This window comes from Rhinatrema bivittatum, chromosome 13, assembly GCF_901001135.1.
Source record: "Rhinatrema bivittatum chromosome 13, aRhiBiv1.1, whole genome shotgun sequence".
Classification (NCBI taxonomy): domain Eukaryota; kingdom Metazoa; phylum Chordata; class Amphibia; order Gymnophiona; family Rhinatrematidae; genus Rhinatrema; species Rhinatrema bivittatum.
In genome coordinates this window covers 21,943,742-21,964,310 of record NC_042627.1, presented here as the reverse complement: position 1 = coordinate 21,964,310, position 20,569 = coordinate 21,943,742, and the positions used below count along the sequence as shown (strand labels likewise).

General features: G+C 44.6%; 1 protein-coding gene and 1 long non-coding RNA gene across 5 annotated transcripts in view; one reads left to right on the top strand and one right to left on the bottom strand.

Moving 5' to 3' along the window:
* Window positions 1–13,862: 13,862 nt before the first annotated feature.
* Window positions 13,863–15,409, bottom strand: LOC115074834. The gene is made up of 2 exons (XR_003852348.1): window positions 15,202–15,409; window positions 13,863–14,230 (listed from the first exon to the last, which is right to left on the bottom strand). It is a non-coding gene; the product is annotated as an uncharacterized LOC115074834 (long non-coding RNA).
* A 134-nt stretch (window positions 15,410–15,543) lies between these two features.
* The window catches only part of PARP6 (poly(ADP-ribose) polymerase family member 6), a 99,700-nt gene continuing 94,674 nt past the window's right edge, over window positions 15,544–20,569 (top strand). The window contains exons 1-2 of one of the 4 annotated variants that reach the window (XR_003852346.1): window positions 15,544–15,829; window positions 17,332–17,409. The gene's annotated coding sequence lies outside the window, so the exon portion shown is untranslated. The remainder of the gene's footprint in view (window positions 15,830–17,331; window positions 17,410–20,569) is intronic. The other 3 variants (XR_003852345.1, XR_003852347.1, XM_029574731.1) reach the window with 3 other exon arrangements.

Genomic DNA, 20,569 nt, shown 5'->3' with positions numbered 1-20,569 from the left:
AGAGAGATGCTGCACAGGCCCAATAAGGAGGTAGCTGTTGCCTCTATGTTCCGGGGGGAGAGCATATTTGTGTGAGAGCGCATGTATGTGTGCATATTTGAGAGAGTATATGGGAGAGAAAGAGCATGTGTGTGAATGAGCATGTGTGTGTAAGCAAGTATGTGTGTGTGTGTTGGAGAGTATGTGAAAGAGAGATAAGGAAAAAAAAAGTCTGTGCATCCCTCCCCCACTAATCCATGACAATCTCAGTGTGACTGGAAATCAAAAGTTCCCAGGTATGGAATATGAGAGATTTTTTTTACTTTTATTTGTTTCCATTATTGGGTGTTATTTGTGGTGTCTGCTGTCTTGAAATATTTTATTGGTGTTTGAGACATTTTTTAAAATGTTTAATTATTGGATATTCTTTTTGTCAGTTGTTTTGAAATATTTATTCTATGAGTATGATTTTACTATTATGATGTTTTATACTTCTTGATTTTATTGTTTGATGTTTGATGTGGAGTGATGATGATTGTTTTTCCATTATTGTACTGTATAAAGAATCTGGCTTATTGCAGTTTTATTAACTTTTTTTTGTATTTCTATTTTTATTTTATGGTCTCTTTAGTCTGTGTTTGGTGTGGTTTGTCTGTGTTCTGCATGTGTGACCACGATGAGGTATTCTGCCATCATGTACTTTCCATGTAGGGATCTGTAGCTGCTTAGTTTGTTCTGTTATCCTGCTAAGAGATTTACTGATGTTTTAGGGCCTAGTGCAATATTTGTAGTGTTTCCTTTTCCTAGGCAGGGTTGTAACTATTTACATTCTGGCAGTTAGTGCTGTATTGGTATGGAAGGTTTTCTATATTGTAATTGTAATTCACTTTTTTCAGAGGATTCATTGTCAGTTTGTTTTCATCCTCAAATTGAAGACGCCATAGTTCTAAATTTCTACATATTGTAACCCAAAGGCTGTGTGATGTGCTGTGTTAGGGACCCTCAGCCAGAAGAAGAGGTGAGTGATTTCTGTAACAATGGGAAAAATGAGCAATGCACCCATAATACACATGCACACACACAATTAATGGAATGCCTGTATCTATGCAGATTGTGCTCCATCTTTTTTTATGATATTTCAAACAGATTCATGAGTGCATAACTTATCATTGATAGCCCCGTTAGTTCTATTGATCCATCTGTAGATTGTCCATTGACACTATCCTGGGAAACAGAGGGATGAGAAGGAACAAAGAAGGCAGGTTCAGGGGCAGTGCTGGCAAATGTATGTATCAGGTGTCTCTCCCCCCTACCCCTGATCCTCAGGTAACCAGTCCTGGTCTCTGGAAAAGTTGACAGCCTTGGGGGTTGGGGAGTGGGGGGAGGAAAGAACCTATGGGCCTGAGCCTTGGATCATTGAAGTACCTAGCAATGCCCCTAGTCAGGACTCTCATTTTTAAGCATGGCGGCTCGGTCACTTTGCTGAGTAAGTACTAAGACTGGTTAGAGGGCAGGGAGACTGAAATCTCTATGGCAATATTTATATTTTCAAATAAAAATTAAAGAATGTTGACTTTGAAATCTCATCCAGTATCTCACAAACTATTAATTCCTTTACCTCAGTATTTAAAACTGCTGGTAGATTGGTACATTTTTATGCTATATATTTAAATAAAAGTATAACACGAGTCATTTCAGTGGTTCAGCTCAGGAAGATGATGCTAGCAGACAACAACTGGAAAGGAAAAGTGTTATATTACTACATAACATTCACATGCTGGCATCTACAAATGTAGCATTCTTCACCTTCAAATGGCTTAAATGTCTGACTCCAGGTCATAAGGAACAGGTGGGACAGTCTTAATTTTTCAAATCTTGATTCAAAGTGCTTCATCCTGAGATATCCCAGAGTGCTACCGAAATAAAGTCTTCCAAATGTCTGGTAATGGAAAAGTCCTTGTGGAAATCCCAAGTATACCATATAAGGCAGCACCATTCTTGGTGGACATGGCTTATGTAATTACATACAATGACCTACTCAGCTCTTCTCCTTCCTGCTGTATTAAGCTGTTACATGCCAGTGCTTGCTTGAAAGTGAGTGAACCATAGGTGTTCAGAGTGGCCTAATGGTTAGAGCACTGACAAAAGTTCCAATATCATTTATCCCACTGATGCTCCTTGTGACCTTCTAGCACCTCAGGCAGTAGCCACTTTGAATGTAAATTCTTTGGAGAAAGGACTTATACCTTAGTACTAATAAAGCTGTAAACTGACTTGAGCGTTATTTGGACAAATGGGCCAAAATTATTATACTTTTTTATCACTCTTGTAACCCCTTCCTGGTATCTTCTTTTGGTTAAGGGGTCCACTCAGTACTAAGGCTGAGTCTCTGACTCCCTCTGTCTGCTTCCTGGTATGGATTTTCTGATGGGGGAAACAAACATTCACATAATATATATGCATACAAAAAATCCAAGCTCCAAAAATAAAACTGGGAGATATTGTAAGAATGAGATTCCAGTGAAGAGGTGCAGTGTGAAAGTATTTTATCTGTTGGGATATTACACATCTGTGTGAAAAGCATTATACCTTTGAAGTTTGTTGGGGAGGTGCTTCAAGAATGAAATTGGGAGATGCTTTAACAATGTATTCCTCATTGTGACTACTTGAGTACTTTGGGTTTTTATATTCTGCAAGAGCAAAATTGGTTTGAATTTCCCTTTGAGGATTCTTTGTATTGGGTTGGTTTGGGATTTAGAGGGTGGGGGTTTGGCTTTTATGTATATATTTTATGTATTATATGAATGTATGTTATATGATATGGGTTTTGATGTTTGTTATTCAGCTGTGTGATTTTATCTTCTGTATTTTGTATTTTTGTTTGGTTTGTGATTATAAAAAAGAAGGGGGATTAGTGTGGTTTCAAAAGAGTAAAAAGGGTGTGCTGGTATAAAAATGTCTGTTGGTGGGTAAATTTTGGATGTATATCCATATTATTTTGTTGGTCTATTGTTTTATTGATTATAATTTGTTTATTTTATGTTGGATACTTAGAATTTTTTAACTTGATTTATGTTTATGATTTCTATATATGTATGTTTTGATCCTCCCCCATCCTGATCCTGATCCTCCCCCATCCTGATCCTGATCCTCCCCCATCTTGGGATGGGGGAGGATCAGGAATTCATAAGTATATCCTATTCTTTGCATCCTTGGGGAAGGTAGAAACAGCACATCCTCAGTCACTCTCTCCTGTCTCCCTCCCCTCACCACACACCTCCTATCCCTTTCCCTATCCTCATTCACTCTTTCTATGCTCCCTCAGTTGCTTCATTCAACGACTGCCCTCCACACTCTGATCATCTCACTCACACCTTACAGTCTTCTGATCCAAAACATCGTCAATCCCTTCAGACAATTTCCCAAGTCTCTCCTGTAGGGTAAATGCCAGTGCTCATGTGCATCATGAACTTTGGAGGCCTACTGCTAAGTACACAGACTGAGTAAAAAGTGCAGCTTAAAGCAAAGCAAACATGGAATTGTGCCATGTGATATTTTAGCAACTTTCTATGAGACTGTTTTTACACAAAAGAGGCAAGACTGTTTGTTTCTTCATATCAGAGAGTTGTAATCACCTCCCAAATTAAAGGAGAACCTTGGACTAGAACTGAGAACATGTCCTTGGTGAAATGTTGTATTCTGCTTGAAACCAGCTATGAAATGGGTATTGTTTTAATACTTGTTTTGCTGATGGACTCTAATGAGCATATGAGAATATTCCTTTCTATTGTGACCCAGATGACATCATGTGCATCCCACCAATCCTGTCTCTATAGGAGGTGGCAATGTCCAATCTGAATCAACATTGGACCCTTATAGAACTGAATATTCAATAAGAGAGACTTGGAGAAAAGGACTCTGAGTTATTCCGATGACATCATTATCCGAAAATCCTTTGCTAAGGGCTTTTCCCCATGGTTTTCCTTCATGGACTACCTGCAGCAACCTTGGCTTGAGAGCCGTGCTGCCAGAACTGACTGTAGGCCACTATAATTGTGACTTGTCAGCTATGACTGAGGTTTACTCAGCACAGTTGCTCATTAACATGAAAACAACTGTTTGCCAATTATTCCCATTGAAGGACTTTTTGCCAATTAGTGAATTTTACCCCTTTTCTGCTGTCGTATCCAGCGGCGGATTCCCGATGAAGACCGGCCCGGGGATTCGCCGCCCAGGCCGGCCCAGGAGATACCACGTGGTCTGCCGAGCACGGCTCTGTCACGGCCGCGCTTGGCAGACCACGTGACTAGCGCGACCGGCCCACCGGGGGATGCCCGAACCCCCGATAGGCCAATTCGCCCCTGGTCATATCTCATGGAGAAGTCTGAGAGACTTTTTGGGTTTTATCTGTCATCCACTAAAGGGATTTTGGTGGATTAATCCCTGGTGTCGAGACAGTGTCCTGTTACAGGAGTGACCCTGGGCTTGGGCAGTACACTGGCTTAAGTTACCTTACAGCTGGGCTAATCTATTTTGGCAATTGTATAATTCTTAAGAGCTAAATTGAGCTTAAAGATAATGCTTATCAGTTCTGATTATTTTACATTACAGTGTGTGTGCTATAAACTAAAACTGTAACAAAACTAAAGAAAGAAAGAAAATTGTACTATATTACTCTTATTTTACCTTATGCTGCTAATGAATTAATTGACTACCTCATAAAAAGTGTCCCTATCTGCTTCCAAAAGCTAATTAATTTTTTCACAAGGCTATTAGTTAAATCTGATATCTACTCTAAGGTTATCTATACCAGAAACTTCCTACAACTGGAGCTTCCACTTGACTTACAGTCGGAGGTTAACCACTGCAAATATTTGGGGTTAAGCTGATATTGTTACAATTGGAGGTCATCCATTGAGATATTCAGGAGATGCGCAAATACATGCACCGAGATTTTCTGTTTTTAAAACAGTATAAGTTCTTGTTAAAACAAGTGACATCATTTTAGTATAGTTTCCACTGAAACTTATGTTATAATATGCAGTTCGAGTCTTTCTATTCTTGCCTATAATGGGTTAATCAGCATTGCTCTGAGTTACTGGCAGTTTCAGATAAGAAAGAAATTTATTAATTCTGCCTGGGAAAAATCAAGGTTGTTTTTCCCTGCGCTGTATAAAAAAGAAAGTAAGGCTAAACGCCGCATAGCTATAAAACTGTCTAAATACCGTTTGCTAATTTTATAATTAGCAGCGTTCTAATTAAAGTTTGATATTTGCCATACAGCTTATTAAAGAGAGATATTATTCTCATGATTTGTTTTTAATTGATTCTAAGAAATGTTTTTTTGGAATTAGCTCCGTGTATATACAAAATTTGTTACCTGGTAAAAAAAACCAGGATTGAAATCCACGGATTCTCAATATGAGTTACAAAGCATTTTACATGAACTTGCTTTAGTGGCTAGGCAGTGTCACACAAACAATGACGCGATTAAGCCTTTGATTAATAAGCTTGCAGGACTCGAGAGCTTGGTAGCGCAACAAACAGATGACTTTTCTGTGTTAAAAGATTTGCGTTCGCTGGCTGAGGTCCAAGGAAGTGACGCAGCCGAAAAGCAGGCCGTACTGCTGCCTGAAAATGTTCTAATGCATTCCAAGAATGAGACGAAGGATTCTGTAGGTTGAATCAGCTGTCCAGAGTTAAGAGAAATCTCTGCTGGCTTGCAAAGTGCACCTTCAAAGTTCAGTGCAAATTTCCCATCTTGCTCTAAATGGGAGACCCCCTTTACAGAAGAGCAAGCCAATTCTTCTTGGGTACTGGAATCGTCGGCTGGCTGTGGATCCTCCAGTCCAGTCCGGAGTTCTCAGAGGCTCTGAAGATGGGCAGTGTTTCATCGTGGTTTGATAGCGTAGAGCCTGTGCCACTAAAAAGAGAGCGCAAGACCAAAGGCGTTTTGATTTCTCTCCTGAAATACAGGCGGAGATGAAATGCAAACTTGTCATTGTTTTTGTGAGAATGTTCAAACTCTTAAAAGTTTTGAGAATGCCTTTCCAGAAAAGTGAAAATGACCTTAGGGAGCACTTTAAAAAAAAGTTCTGCTATGTGTTTCATGCTTTCCAGATTGTTAAATGCACAGTCCAGGGATTGGAGTCCCAGTCCGTTAGTGGACAAGATAGAGACGCGGCATGGCCAGATCAGTATCCATCATATGCCCAAATGATGAGTCGGCAGACTGCTGCAATCTCAGCTATAGATAGATACCCCATGCATAAATGTATGCCGTGAACACTTGGAACTTGAATAGTTACATCGAGTCCAAGCTGCACAGATTCCACAGTTAGAATCTGCTCTGTCTGTATCTGAGTCAGAAAATGAAAGTTGATACTTTAAATGTACAACTGACATCTCTCCAGCAAATCATGCATGAGGGAGATCAAGAGTTAATTGATGTTAGAGTTCAAGTGAGCAAGTATCAGCATGCAATTTTACATAACGCTATTCAAGGGAAAGAGTTGTGTAAAGAAGAGAATACTCAGCCAATTAAGCAAAGCAATGCAGTGTTGCATGCAGATCTAAAAAAAAAAAAACAGAACAAGTTCATTCTCCAGAGGTGTTAGAATTTTTGGCTGGCTGTGGATCCTCCAATCCAGACTCCAGTCCGAGATTCTCAGATGCTCTGAAGACAGAGGGTGATCACTTCCCTGAGTATGTGTCTTTTGCTTCTGGATCCTCCAATCCAGAGTCCAGTCCAGAGTTCTCAGACGGAGTGTGATATGCCCATCCAGGGGCGGCTTAAGGCAATCTGCTGCCTGAGGTGAGGGATGAGATGGCACCCTCCCTTGCCCCTCTGCCCTCCCATCCCACTCCCCCTCTACTCCCCCATAGGCTCCCTTTCTCTGGGAGAAAGCAGAGCCTATGGGGCTCCAGACGAAAGCACCCTCACACATGCTTTCCCCCCCCAAGCACCATCACACATGCTCTCTCTCCCAAGCACCCTCACACATGCTCTCTCACCTCCCCCAGGCTCGAAATCTCTCACAAACACATACACACACATATACGCTGCCACTCACACACATACAAGCAAGTTGCCTCACATACTCGCACATACACACAAGCTGCCTCTCAAACTCACACAGGCTGCCTCTCAAACTCACACACACACACACACACACACAAGCTGCCTCTCACCCAAGCACACACATACACAAGCAAGCTGTCTCACACAAGTGCACCTACACAAGAGCTGTCTCTCACACAAGCGCGCACACACACACATACACACAAGCAAGCTGCCTCTCTTGCACGTGGGGCTTCTCTCCAGTCTTCAGCCCCTGCCAGCCTGAGCTCCGGCAGCAGCCATGAGCCTCTCTCTGTTCTTCAGCCATCACCACGGCAGGGGCAGGCAGTGTGAGGTGGACGCCACAGCAGCGTTCTGAGAGAGGCATTTTTTTTTTTGCCGCCTCAAAATTCTGCCATCTGAAGTGGCTGCCTCATTATAGAACCACCTCTGGGCCCATCCTTGTACTGGCTATGTCCAAATCTGAGCATCCAGATAAAAAGAAAATGGGAGGGGGAAGTGTTCACCTTGAGCCAGATAAAGTACTGCCTGTCACCACAGGAGGGAGCACAGGAACAAAGAAACCCTGATTCTCACCAGAGATTTATGACTTATTCTAGAGAAAGTACGCAGCAGAATCTGAACTCCCTAGAACAGATTCTAACAGAACCATTCTGGCTATATGTTAATTCTACATGTGCCAGATTAGCTGCCTATGGAATACCATGTCATGATATTTTTGCTAAAAGCAGACTTAATAGCAAAAAGTCTCCAGTGCAAAAGCAGGTCAATACTATTCTTAGCTCTGACTTGCATTCAGAGGAAAATTCTAAATCCTCTGATTTATAGAATGAGTCTAGCACTCATGCAACAGCAGAAGCATCCAAGTATCCAGATGCCCAGCTAGTAATCAAATGGTTTGAATACAAAAGTAGATTCAGGTCCCTTGAAGAACTGCTGGGAGAAATCCACGCTGTCGGCTAGATTTTAGATGCAGAAATTGCTGCCCGATCTGCTGATACTGACAAAGTATCCCAGAAAGGTCTTAGCCAAAGTGGCTAAGACCGGGAGCAGCTTAGTACCCAGGTACTTCCCAGGGGGGAAGGTCCAGATCCCCCTTCACTTCATAATGATATGTCGAACTGATTTCTTATTTCCTTCACAGGCATTCGTTGCCAGTATACCGGATCTTCTTGAGTCTGGTGACCCTGAACTGACTACGTCAGCAGTCCTAAGTAAAACTTCTCAGAGGGATATTACTGTCCCAGCTTCAGACACTATTATGAAGCATAAATATTTCTTGGGCAGACTATACTACTGACATTAAATTGCAGGGTGTATTCCCATGTGGTTCCCTTGTGGACACACTAATTACCCATAGCCTCTTTCAGAGATTGAATGCTGCGGTGGGTGGGGGGTGGGGGAGGGGAAGTTGCCAGCAAGGTAACTCCCTGTGACCAGTTCTTAACAGGTTATGGGGAACAGTCTATTGAAACTTCTGGAAAAGTATGGCTCACCATCCAGATAGGAAAAATGACACTGAAACACCTAGTGATCATCACCCATAGTTCAGGAGAAGACATTTTACTGGGCAATGAACTTCTGAAAGGATTCTCTCCTGTCATGGACTATATCCAAGAAGTCGTTTGGTCTTGAGTCAAACACCCAATTCCTTATGCTAAGGTTGAACAAGGAGGGAAGGTTAAACGTTTTTGCTCTGTGGAATGTAAAAACACCTTAATCAGAATTAATTTTCAGAGGTCAGCTGATCCTAATCTCCTCCACTACAAAGAAGTTGGAGAGAAAGTAAAGTGAGAATGTTATCTTAATAAAGAAAGAACTAATATGTGATAATTTTTTTTTTGTGATGAAAGCTTGAAAATCCTCTTGAAGGAGCTACCCTCAAAGAGCAAACAGAGTGAAGAGACACCAGAGGTTCGCCATGTAAAAGTACCTATGCTAAGGGCCCACACCTGACACATCCCAGAAAACTCACTGATATACACTGGGAGGGAAAACACTTTCTGGTGTACACACAGTTAGAATCCAGTCAGGAAGCCCCTGCCTATTTGTTATTGAATAGGGACCATTCACTAATTAGTGAATCCTACTTTCACCAGCTTAAGAGTGGAATAGCACTGGAATCCATTAAACGGACCAAATACCTGGATACTAGGACAAGATGCCAAGTTACTAATTGGAACTTGAAGCATTACATTAACATTGGGTGATAAAAATTTCACCCACAATTTCTCTATTTTGAGAAACCTGAACTTAAGGAAGAATAGGGGAGACATTTAAATACCTCCAAGGCACCAATGCACAGGAGGTGGACTTCTTTCACTGGAAAGGCAGTTTTGGAATGAGGGGTCATAAGATGAGGGTGAAAGGGGGTAGACATGAGTAATCTAAGGAAATATTTAATTACAGAAAGGGCTGGTGGATGCATGTAACAGCCTCCCCATGGAGATGGTGGAGACAAGGACAGTATCTGAGTTCAAGAAAGCATGGGACAAGTACAAGGGATCTCAGAAGGAGTGGTAGAGCTGAGCAGTAGGTCTGAATGTGCAAACTAAATAGGCCGCGTGGTCTTTTTCTGCCATCATGTTTCCATGTTTCTCTAAGAAGGAAGAATTTGAAAATGCCAAGAGATAGTCCAATGAGAAGGAGAGTTCTTAGCGCAGTCACAGCTACCAGGGGGAAAAAAAAAGAGATGAAATGAAGAATATCAAAATGAAGAAAAACAAAAAAAAACACAGAAGCACATAGACTTGCACACTTAAGATTTTAGAGCTGGATGGATAAGGTTTAGGTTAGCAATATAGGTCGTTATTGCTAAGATTGTTTTATACTGGTTTGATTGTGTACTTGTTATATAGGTGGTGTTTTAAATTTTGTTTCTGTTTAATTAATGTAAACATTGTTATGTTTTATTCCTTTTTTAAATAGTTTGCATTTACCCAGTTGTTTTAACTGGGAAACTGATATAGAATCTGTTGGAATGAATGAATTATACAGAAGGAATACAGAAGAAAAGAACACCTGAGGAATGTTGTTATCGAGCAAGAGAAAGCTATCGTGGTTCATAGTATTTAGGATTTGATGATGTCTAATCAGTTCCTGAAATTATAAATTGTGGTTGATTAGTGCATTTTCTTCAGGAAGACTAGTAATAATATAGATTTATAGTCATTTCATTTAAGCTAGTACCATTTGCATTTTATTACCATGGCACTTTGGAAACATACTGCTGTGAATATTACAGCATGCAGTATATAAATATTTTAAATACAATGTCCTGAACTTTAAACTTAGTCTCTGCACCAACAGTGAGCTTACATGGCAGGGAAATACAACCAGTCAGGACGTTTTCTATCTGAGTCATCATTTGCCACAACCTCCTCACGGGGAACATTCTTTAGAATTGGTAGAATCTTCCATAGGGCTCCTTTGGCAACATTAGGACTGACACTGCTTTCATGGTACCAACTTGAGGATCCCTACAGCTGCCCCTTTGTTTTCAAGAGGACCATGGAAACCTGGCAACAAGCAGAACAGCTACTAATTTCTTTAAAAGGATGGTTGAGCAGTTGTTGTAGTGGACTGTGTTCCAAGGTGATTTCTTTACCAGACAGGAAGACTTTCTCATGTGGCTCAACAGTTAATCCCCATAGGGCCAGATTTTATAACATGTGCGTGGGCGTAGATTTGTTCGCACAACCCGGCGCGAACAAATCTACGCCCGATTTTATAACATGCGCACGCTGCCATGCGCATGTTATAAAATCCAGGGTCGGCGCACGCAGGGGGTGCACAATTGTGCAACCTGCGCACGCCGAGCAGCCTGCCTCTATTCCCTCCGAGGCCGCTCCGAAATCGGAGCGGCCTCGGAGGGAACTTTCCTTCCGCCCTCTCGCACTTTCCCCTCCCTTTCCCTATCTAACCCGCCCCCCAGGCTTAACTAAAACCTCCCCCTGACCTTTATTGAAGAAGTTAAGCCTGCCTCTGGGCAGGCGTAGCTTGCACGCGCCGGTTCTCCATCCCCCGGCCTGGTGGCTGTTCCGGAGGCCTCGGTCCCACCCTCAGAACACCCCCAGGCTGGCGCCCCGCCCACGGAACACCCATTTTTTCAAGCCCCGGGACTTACACGCGTCCCGGGGCTTGCGAGCACTGCCGAGCCTATGCAAGATGGGCTCAGCGCGCACAGGGGGAGGCAGGGGTAGGTTTTCGGGAGTTGCGCGCGTATCTTACGCGCGCATCCCTTTGAAAATCTACCCCATACTTTCTACAGAAGTCATTTTCAACCTGTGTTCCTTGGTGTGGCTCTTTCAAATAGTCAGAACTACAAGAGATCAGAACTGCAAGTAGACTATTCTGAACTCATATGTCATAAATTGCCAAACATCAGTACTTACAAGGTCGATGATGGTGAACATGAGTGAGATCTCATATATTTTCGGGTGGGAATTGTGACCTATCTGTGAGTGCAATTGGTCATTAGTTCCACAGGTTCGACATCAGGGACCTTTAGCATCCCTTTCTAGGAGCTCTCTCACAGCAAATAGGTCCTACACAATTTCCTACCATAAAACCTGCACGTTACTTATTTCCTTCCTTTCATTTAAAATGGGGTTCTCCAAACCTGGCCTGGATACGCCACATGGAATTCAATTATCTCGACACTCAAAAAAAAATTTTTTTAGGGTGGTAGGTTGGGGTTTCATATAATCGTGTAGGCAACCCTGCCTCCTTCGGACATATTATAATCATAAACCTACCAACCTCCTCCCGATGTTTTGTGTATGTATGTTCATGCAAACAAAAATTTTTTTTAGTATATTTTTTGGGGCGGATTTTCAGAGCCCTGCGCGCCGGGAGGCCTATTTTACATAGGCCTCCCGGCGCGCGCAGAGCCCCAGGACTCGCGTAAGTCCCGGGGTTCTCCGAGGGGGGCGTGTCGGGGGCGGGCCCGGTCGTCGCGGCGTTTCGGGGGCGTGTCGGCAGCGTTTTGGGGGCGGCTACGGGGGTGTGGCTACGGCCCGGGGCGGTCCGGGGGCGTGGCCGCGCCCTCCGTACCCGCCCCCAGGTCGCAGCCCGGCGCGCAGGAGGCCCGCTCGCGCGCGGGGATTTACGCCTCCCTCTGGGAGGCGTAAATCCCCCGACAAAGGTAAGGGGGGGTTTTAGACAGGGCCGGGTGGGTGGGTTAGGTAGGGGAAGGGAGGGGAAGGTGAGGAGAGGGCAAAGGAAAGTTCCCTCCGAGGCCGCTCCGATTTCGGAGCGGCCTTGGAGGGAACGGGGGTAGGCTGCGCGGCTCGGCGCGCGCCGGCTATACAAAATCCATAGCCTTGCGCGCGCCGATCCAGGTTTTTAGCAGATACGCGCGGCTCCGCGCGTATCTACTAAAATCCAGCGTACTTTTGTTTGCGCCTGGAGCGCAAACAAAAGTAGGCTATTTGCGCGCCTTTTAAAATCCGCCCCTTTATGTGTTAAACACTTTCTTAATTCAATCCTAATTCATATGAAGTGCGCAAGACATCCAGAACAATGTAGTCTTTGATGATACTCCTGAAATACTATTAAAATGTCATTTCACCACCATAAGATATAATGTTGGTCTCTTCTATATGTTTGAAAACATGCTCTTTCTACATGATGAGAAGCTTTTCTCTATCCATCTTATCACAGTTCAAAACATATATAGTCCCAACATGTACATGTTTCAGACGACCAGCGTCCTTCTTCAGGGGATATACCAGCAAGTGGTGTCTGACTCTCTGTATGCAACGATTACAGTGCTGATATTAAAGGTATGTTACTTCCCTTGGAATGTGCGATGAGACTTCGGTTACAAAAATAGTTCCATAGTTGGTTCATCTTTTTCTGGATAACTTCAAAGTATGCTGACGAGAACAGCTGTCATCTTCAACTTCCCTCGTCTGGATGTCAACTGAACCTGTGTCCGGAAAGATTCCTTATATCCAATGCGCTGTGCGCTGACGAAAACCAATCAGGTGGGTTGGCACATTGCTCTATCCTATGAGAGTCCTGCATGTTCTACGATGTTTTCCTTAAAGGGTGTACAACCCCGCCCACTTGTACGGTTTTCGGGAGTTGTGCGCGTATCTTACGTGCGCATCCCTTTGAAAATCTACCCCATAGGGCCAGATTTTATAACATGCGCGCGGGCATGGATTTGTTTGCACAACCCGGCGCGAACAAATCTACGCCCGATTTTATAACATGCGCGCGCTGCCGCCTGCATGTTATAAAATCCAGGGTCAGCGCGCAGGAGGTGCACAATTGTGCAACCTGCGTGTGCCGAGCCGCCTGCCTCCGTTCCCTCCAAGGCCACTCCGAAATCGGAGCGGCCTTGGAGGGAACTTTCCTTCTGCCCCCCCCCCCGCACCTTCCCCTCCCTTCCCCTATCTAACCCGCCCCCAAGCCCTAACTAATCCCCCCTGACCTTTATTGAAGAAGTTACGCCTGCCTCCAGGCAGGCGTAACTTGCGCGCGCTGGCTCTCCATCCCCCGGCCCGGTGGCTGTTCCGGAGGCCTCGGTCTCGCCCCCAGAATGCTCCCGGGCCAGCGTCCCGCCCATGCCCATTTTTTCAAGCCCCGGGACTTACGCGCGTCCCGGGGCTTGTGCACGCCGCCGAGCCTATGCAAGATAGGTTCAGCGTGCGCAGGGGGAGGGCAGGTGTAGGTTTTCGGGGGTTGCACCTGCAACCCTTTGAAAATCTACCCCATTGTGTGTAGATTGTACTCAGGCAGCCTTCACCCAGGTCAAGCCCAAACCCTGAAAAAGAGCTCAGTCCAAAATGTATTGTTGGTTCCAACTTGCCAAATGTATTTAAACACAAAATTAGGGTGTCTTCCTCATAAATTTAGCTACAGGTTCAACAGCCAATTTTACAGACAGGCAGCAAAAAATAAAGATATAGCAGCAATTAAATGCCCTTAGATTTAACAGGTTACCTCCCATCAAAATTCAGTACAAGCTTTTTGTAATAGCAGAGGATTCACTTCTTAGTCCATTCAGAAGTTAAAATAAATGATGAGACTTCCAGAAGTTCTGGTCTTATTTACTTGAATCCCAAGATCCTCCCAGAGGCTCTTCAGCAAAAAGGCATTAGGCCTAGGAGCAGAGCAGATGGTTTACTCCCTCCATGGAAAACAAGCTGCCATTGGCTTCTGCAAGAGTGAGTGAGATAATGGTCAACAGTTAAAACCCAAATAAAAAAAATAAAAAAGGCACACACTCACTGCAACTCTCCTCCTTTATACCCCCTAAGTGTCACTAGTGAAAACATCTAGGCTTAAAGGAACAAACCTCTCTATGCAACTGCTTCTGCATGAAAACATGGACACTATTGTACTCTGTAAGTAGAGGTTTGTATAAGTAGAGGTTAAGGTTATTTAAGCATAGGGAGGATAATTTTTATAACAGCCCACATAATTTATGCCTTGTCAAAATGCATACATGATGGCAGTTTTCAAAGAGAAGTTACGCATATGTTTGCTTTGAAAATTATTTGAAATAATATGCACAAAATAACCAGCACAAAGTTATACCTACTCTTTGCAGCACATGACTTGTGTGGATTAATTTATGAGCATAATTTTTTTAAATCAAAAGTATGTGTGCAAATGCCAACTTCCTCCCAGAACACCTATTTTTTGTGTGCATAACAGTATGTACAAAGTTGTGTATGTACATATTTTTATGTTCATAAACCTCATGCAATTTTACAAGTCATTTACGTGCCTCAACCTGTTTTATAGGTATGTAAATGGGTTGGATAATCAGGCCCCTAGACCTAAGTGTCACTCTTTTGGGATCAGGGTTATTTATATTCTGCTTTTATTACTTTTGCTTTTACTTTTACAGGAGAAAACATAAATATCTATGATGTTATAATAGTCTGATATATCTAAGCAAATAGTATGTGTGTACACAAAGCGCAAACGTATTAGCGATATCAATAAAAATTGTCAAATACTCCCCAAGCCACTAGAAAAATCTGCTTTTCCTCGAATTTCCATTCCCTCCTTCCCCTGCAACAACCTTCCTTCCAACTGTTAATTTAAAATTTCATGATACAGAGCCATTATGTCCCATCTCCATCTACCAGTCTGAGCATGATCGAGGGAAAGATTTTTACTTTAAATATGTGGAATCTGTATATTCTGTTAAAGGGAATAATTGCATTCCGAACGGGCAGTAGCCAGGATTGCGAGCCCTTGCCAACTGGCGCGGTGGCTGATGCGGCTCACAAGTTGCAGACGTATTTTATTGCAGCCTTTGCCGCACGTCCAATACGGGCGCGCGTGTTTTTTTTCTTCCTAGCATTAGGCGGACACGACCCAAACCCTATTGGATTGGAACAATGTACGGATCGTGTCTGGCCACCGTATGCAGGCTGCTCTTCGGACTCTTACTCCATTCGCTCTCCCGGTTCGGCCGAGGGACCGAGTCACGTGACTGCAGCCCGGCGCCGCACTGAGCATGGGCAGAACCATCTGGGCCGCCGTGCGCTCTCCAAGTGAAACAACAAAGCGAGGGAGGCTGGAGCAGCCTTTTCATTTCTTGCAGCCCATCTGTGCTAGATTTCTTTTTCTCTCTCCTCCTCCTCCTCTTTTTTTTTGTCCCTTCGGTCTTCATGTGCAAAGGGCAGCCTCCTCTTCCTTCCCCTCCCCTCCTGTCCACCCGCGCTCGCTCCTGCTCGGCCGTGCAAGCCCTCCCATGGTGACAGGGCCTTCGGGAACAGGCATCCGGCGGGAGAGATTGCAGTAAGTAGAAAGATGGATCTTTGCCTCCGGGCCCCTCCTCCGTTGTTTTTTTTTGTTGTTGTTGTCCGTGCATTGTGCCGCGGTGTTAAAGAGAGAGAGAGAGATTGGGGGGGGGGAAGTGATCCTGTGTGTGCGCGCGCTCGGATGGGGAGGTGGATTCCAGTGCTGGGGGGGGGGGGGGGGGGGCTCCGGTGCCATCATCTGAAGTCTCGCAGCAGCTGCTGCTTGCTGTCAGTCGCCGGGCGGGTGGGGAGCTCTTCTTTCCGGCCGCGAGACAGGTTGCAAGTGGCCGGCACTCGCCGCGGAAGGAGCCGGGGGGGGGGGGGGTCTCGTGCGCCAGGTGCATTTGCTGGAATGATTTCATTCTTTCTAGATGCAAGGCGAAGGCTTTTGCTTCCCTTCAGTGCCTTTCTCAACCCTTTTCGCTGCTTCCATGTACCAGGACCGATATTTCTTTTTTTTGTTTTTTTTTTGTTTAGGGGTTGCGCGATTGTGAATGGCTGCACCGTTTGCCCTTCTGACCGAGAGGTGGATCATAGACAGGGGCTGGGAGGCAGAAAAGATGTTTCCTATTCTAGCAGGAGTGGCTGTTAGAGAGCAGCAGGAGCAGAGTGATGTAAATAAAAGCTGCTCCCAGCGTCCCCTTACTGGTGGACAGGGCCATCAAGGTTTTTACAAGAAGGACTGTACCCAGTATCTACTAGCGGGGGGGACAAAAACAAAGCAACGATAATATTTATTTCTTACACCTCCCTGAAGGAGGACCAAGGCAGTTTACAAGAATATACATGAAACAGCAAGCATAGCAGGTAAAAGAAAAAAGCATAAAAAGTGTAACAAAATTCCAGCCTTAATCTAAAACCCCACCTCTCCTCTACTCTCACTAAGGGATGGAGAGGACCACAACCTACCTAAACTACATAAGCATTTCTTTCCAGGGGCTTCACTGCCAGACGGCTGTGCTGAGTCAATGCCAAATGGGTTCCAGAAACCCAGATGCGGTTCTTTTATTCTGTATCCAAACATCCAGGCTGCTTTGTCATTGGAATTCTGCTATGCTTTGTGCTGCACTTGAGTGCTTGTGAAGGATTTCACCAAATATTCAATCCAAGCAGTACATTAATCTAGTTCAAGTTTTTCTGATGCTAGACTGGTTGAGTTAGGGCGCATTCCATGTGGGTAGCTTGTTCTCCTTCTAATGTCCTTGGAGTACATAACATAAAGGGAGCCTTTGACCACAATGGGGAATATTTCCCAGTTGATTGTGTGCAAATATGTATATGGTTGGTGATTTGGATAATTACAGTTAAGGGGTTGTTTGGATGAGGCTAACTTTGGGGAATCAGCCATAGGCCAAGAACTGTGAAAATGTGAAGAAATGGAGGGTTACGTTTAAAAAAAAAAAAGAGCAAGAAAATGAAAAACAGATGTAAGACAAAAACATTCAAAATGTTTTCTGATTCTTGTGTAAAAGCTTCCAAAGTCCTCTTTACACCCAACAGGAGGTGAACGAGTGCTGGCAATGAGGTAATGTCTTGAAGGAGTCCCTGGGTGTCGAATTAACAGTCAGGGGATACCAGGTATGAGAAAATGATGTGGGAGCACTGACTGTGGGTGTAGTCACAGCTATTCCATTCCCAGCATCTCTCAGCAAGAGACCAGAAGGGACTTGCAGGTTCAGTGGTAGCTCAGCTTTTCTAGTCCTGTTCACTTCCAGAAGGAGGGACTGTAGGGAATGGTAGTGTTACCCCCCTGCCTTCTGTAGTCCAGGAGGGGGGCATAATATGGAATAGTTTAATAGAGCCATAGTGGAGGGGGGTGGGGTGGGGGAAGGAACAGGCACTCGATTGGTTCATGTGTCTACTTCATTCATTATTATAGTTTGACCATACATGATTTAAATACAGATCTACTCTGTAAGTATCCATGTCTTCTGCAATCATTTCAAAATAAGAAAACAGAACAAGTAATTATAGTTATAAATACATTTTTTAATTTCTCTAATTGTCATGAATGATAGCAGATGGCTCACAAAGAACAGAGAAAGGGCAAGGAGGAGGTCAGGACGGAGATGGAGTGGAGGGGGAGGGGTGGTGTTGTGGAGGAAGGTTGGGGTGTAATCCTGCAAGGGTCTTGTTAGCATTGAGCACTGAAGCTTTCACTCCCAGGGTCTCCTGCTATCTAGATGAGATCCAGCTGCAGATTTTATGGGTAATGAGCCATCCCTTTCACCATGGATGCTGCTGAGGGTCCACAGAGACCCTTAGGAACAAAGATGTAGAGACCCATGTGCCATTCTCTATGAAAGAAACTGTGATTTTAAAGGACTGCTTTCTGTTTCCTGAAATGGGGATCTGCTGTACTGCACATTATGCACGTAAAAGGGGGTCATGAAGACAAGGAAAAACATTTGCTTAGGTTCATGTCGGTTTACTGAACGAATGCAGCAACGCATGCCTTTGACAGGAAAACTAGAGAAGGAAGGATGCTTAGAAAAATGACCAAGATTAGAATGAAATAAAATGGCTCATTTCCTGAATCAGTGCAAGTGCATAAGTTCGTACCTGGCGGAGGAAGGGACCCCAGTGCTGGGATGCGCGGCTTCCTCATCCCGTAGGGATGATGTCATCAGAATGCTGGCCGAATACGGGGACATTTATCAGTCTTGATCCTCATCCTCTGATAGGCTTTTGTAACTCACCCATGGACCATGGTTTAGAGCTGTGAATAATTCGTCCTGCTCTTAAGGTGAATAAGATGTGACTTTGATTATGGGGAGGAGGAGGGAACAGGAACGAAAGAAAGAGAGGGCGGGGAGGGAACCGAAGAAAACAGTTACAGGGTTCCTTTGTGTTTGTGTGAGAGAGAGGGAATAAGAGGAAACAAAGAGTCGCACATTCTCAAAGACTTTGATGCCTTTCACAGGGGTGAAAGATAACGAGAGGGAACCTGCCCAAATCAGCCAGGGCCAGCGCCGAGGATTTTCAGCTGCCAGAAAGTCCGCATGCACTTTCAGATCACAGAAAGGCGGTGTTCCAGGGGGCCATAGCTGGAGATCGCGAGCATGTATTTCAGTTAAATAAAAATAATGTCCATTCACAGGAGACTTGCCCCTCTCAATCTGCTTTATTCCATCGCTTAACATGCAGTATGCTTTCATCTGCATAAGGAAACATCCGGACGCCTTAGTTTGTGTGGCCTGCTGCGCTCCCTGCTGAAAATGTACCCTGTGAGCTTAGCAGCTGAGCCTGCCCCCGGGCTTGGCTGTATCCCTTTCCCATTGTGCACCTGCTGGAGAGGAGGGCAGAGTCATTTTGGCAGTGCATTACTTGCATTTTGAGGGGTACCCCAATCAGCTATTGGGGAGTCCAGCTCTCTCCTGCTTCAGGGCCCTCTTATCTTGTCCCGATTGATGCTCTTGTCTCATCCTGAGCTGGATGGCAGCACCAGTGGACCAGACACGCCAAAGCAGTTGTTCCCATTTTGAGGTCCATTTTTCAAAGCCATTTCTGCTTGTAAATAGTGATTGCATGCATGAATTGATTTTTTTGTTTTTTTTAAAAAGCAGCTTCCCACGCTAAAAGTATGCGCTTTGTTCCACAACTTCTCTATCTAGAGGAGGCATTCCTAGGGACGTGTTTAGGTTGAGGGAGAAATAGCATGCGGAGATTACATTTTCAAATCCTGTGCATGTTATTTTTCATGAAAAATACAGGAGCTGATGATCGCAGGTACTTTGCGTCTATGGCAAGTTTCAGAGGGTAAGGCTTTGAGAATTGGCGCAAAGTCCACAAGTAGCAAGCGGATAGTTAGAAAATTGCCCTCCCCCCCCCCCCCCCCCCTTGTGTCTCTGAGGAAAAATGCTTATTGCATCTGACCCTTAATTCCAAACCTGCTCAGACAAGAAAATGAATTTGAGGGGGTAAGACTGCAGCTGTATGTTGAACAAATGCCTATTTCCAGCTGCCATTTTGTTTGTTTTTATTTTAAAAATATTTGTATACTGTGGCTTACAATAAAAACATACAGAAATATATTAAAAACAAAAAAGACCAAGACCCTTGACAGATGTTAACTTGCAGCCAGGAAGATAATCAGAACTGTTCATACCCTCGCTCTCTGCCCACAAAACATGAGAACATAAGAATAACCATACTGGGTCAGACCAAAGGTCCATCAGGCCAACAGTGGCCAACCCAGGTCACAAGTACCTGGCAGGATCCCAAACAGTAAATAGATCCCATGCTGCTATTGTGCAGTGACAAGTAGTGGCTATTCCCTAATGGCCCGCACGCATTTTAAAAGGGGCCCGGCCACGCGCGTAACCCCTGTGTTTTATGCACACAAGAGCCAGGCCTCGGCAGAGGGGCAGTCCAGGGGGCGGGGCTAGAGGCGCCCGGTACTGCGGCCATTTGCTGCGGTGCTGGCGCCTGCAACCTGCTCCAGCTCCTTTACAGGAGCAAAAAGTAAGGTAAAAAAAATGGGGGAGCACTAGGATAGGGATAGGGGGCGGGTAGGATAGGGGAAGGGGGTAGGGAAGTTCCCTCCCAGTCTGCTCCTTAATTGGAACGGACTGGGAGGGAACTGGGGAAGCCGGACGATGCGTCACCGCACGATTATGGCCCATGCCTTCCCCCTCCCCTTGCTCGCGCCGCCGGTGATTTTATAACGTGCACCGCCCATGAGTGTGCACCGGGTAGCGCGCGCACATGGATCCGCGCGCGTTATTTTTTAAAATCT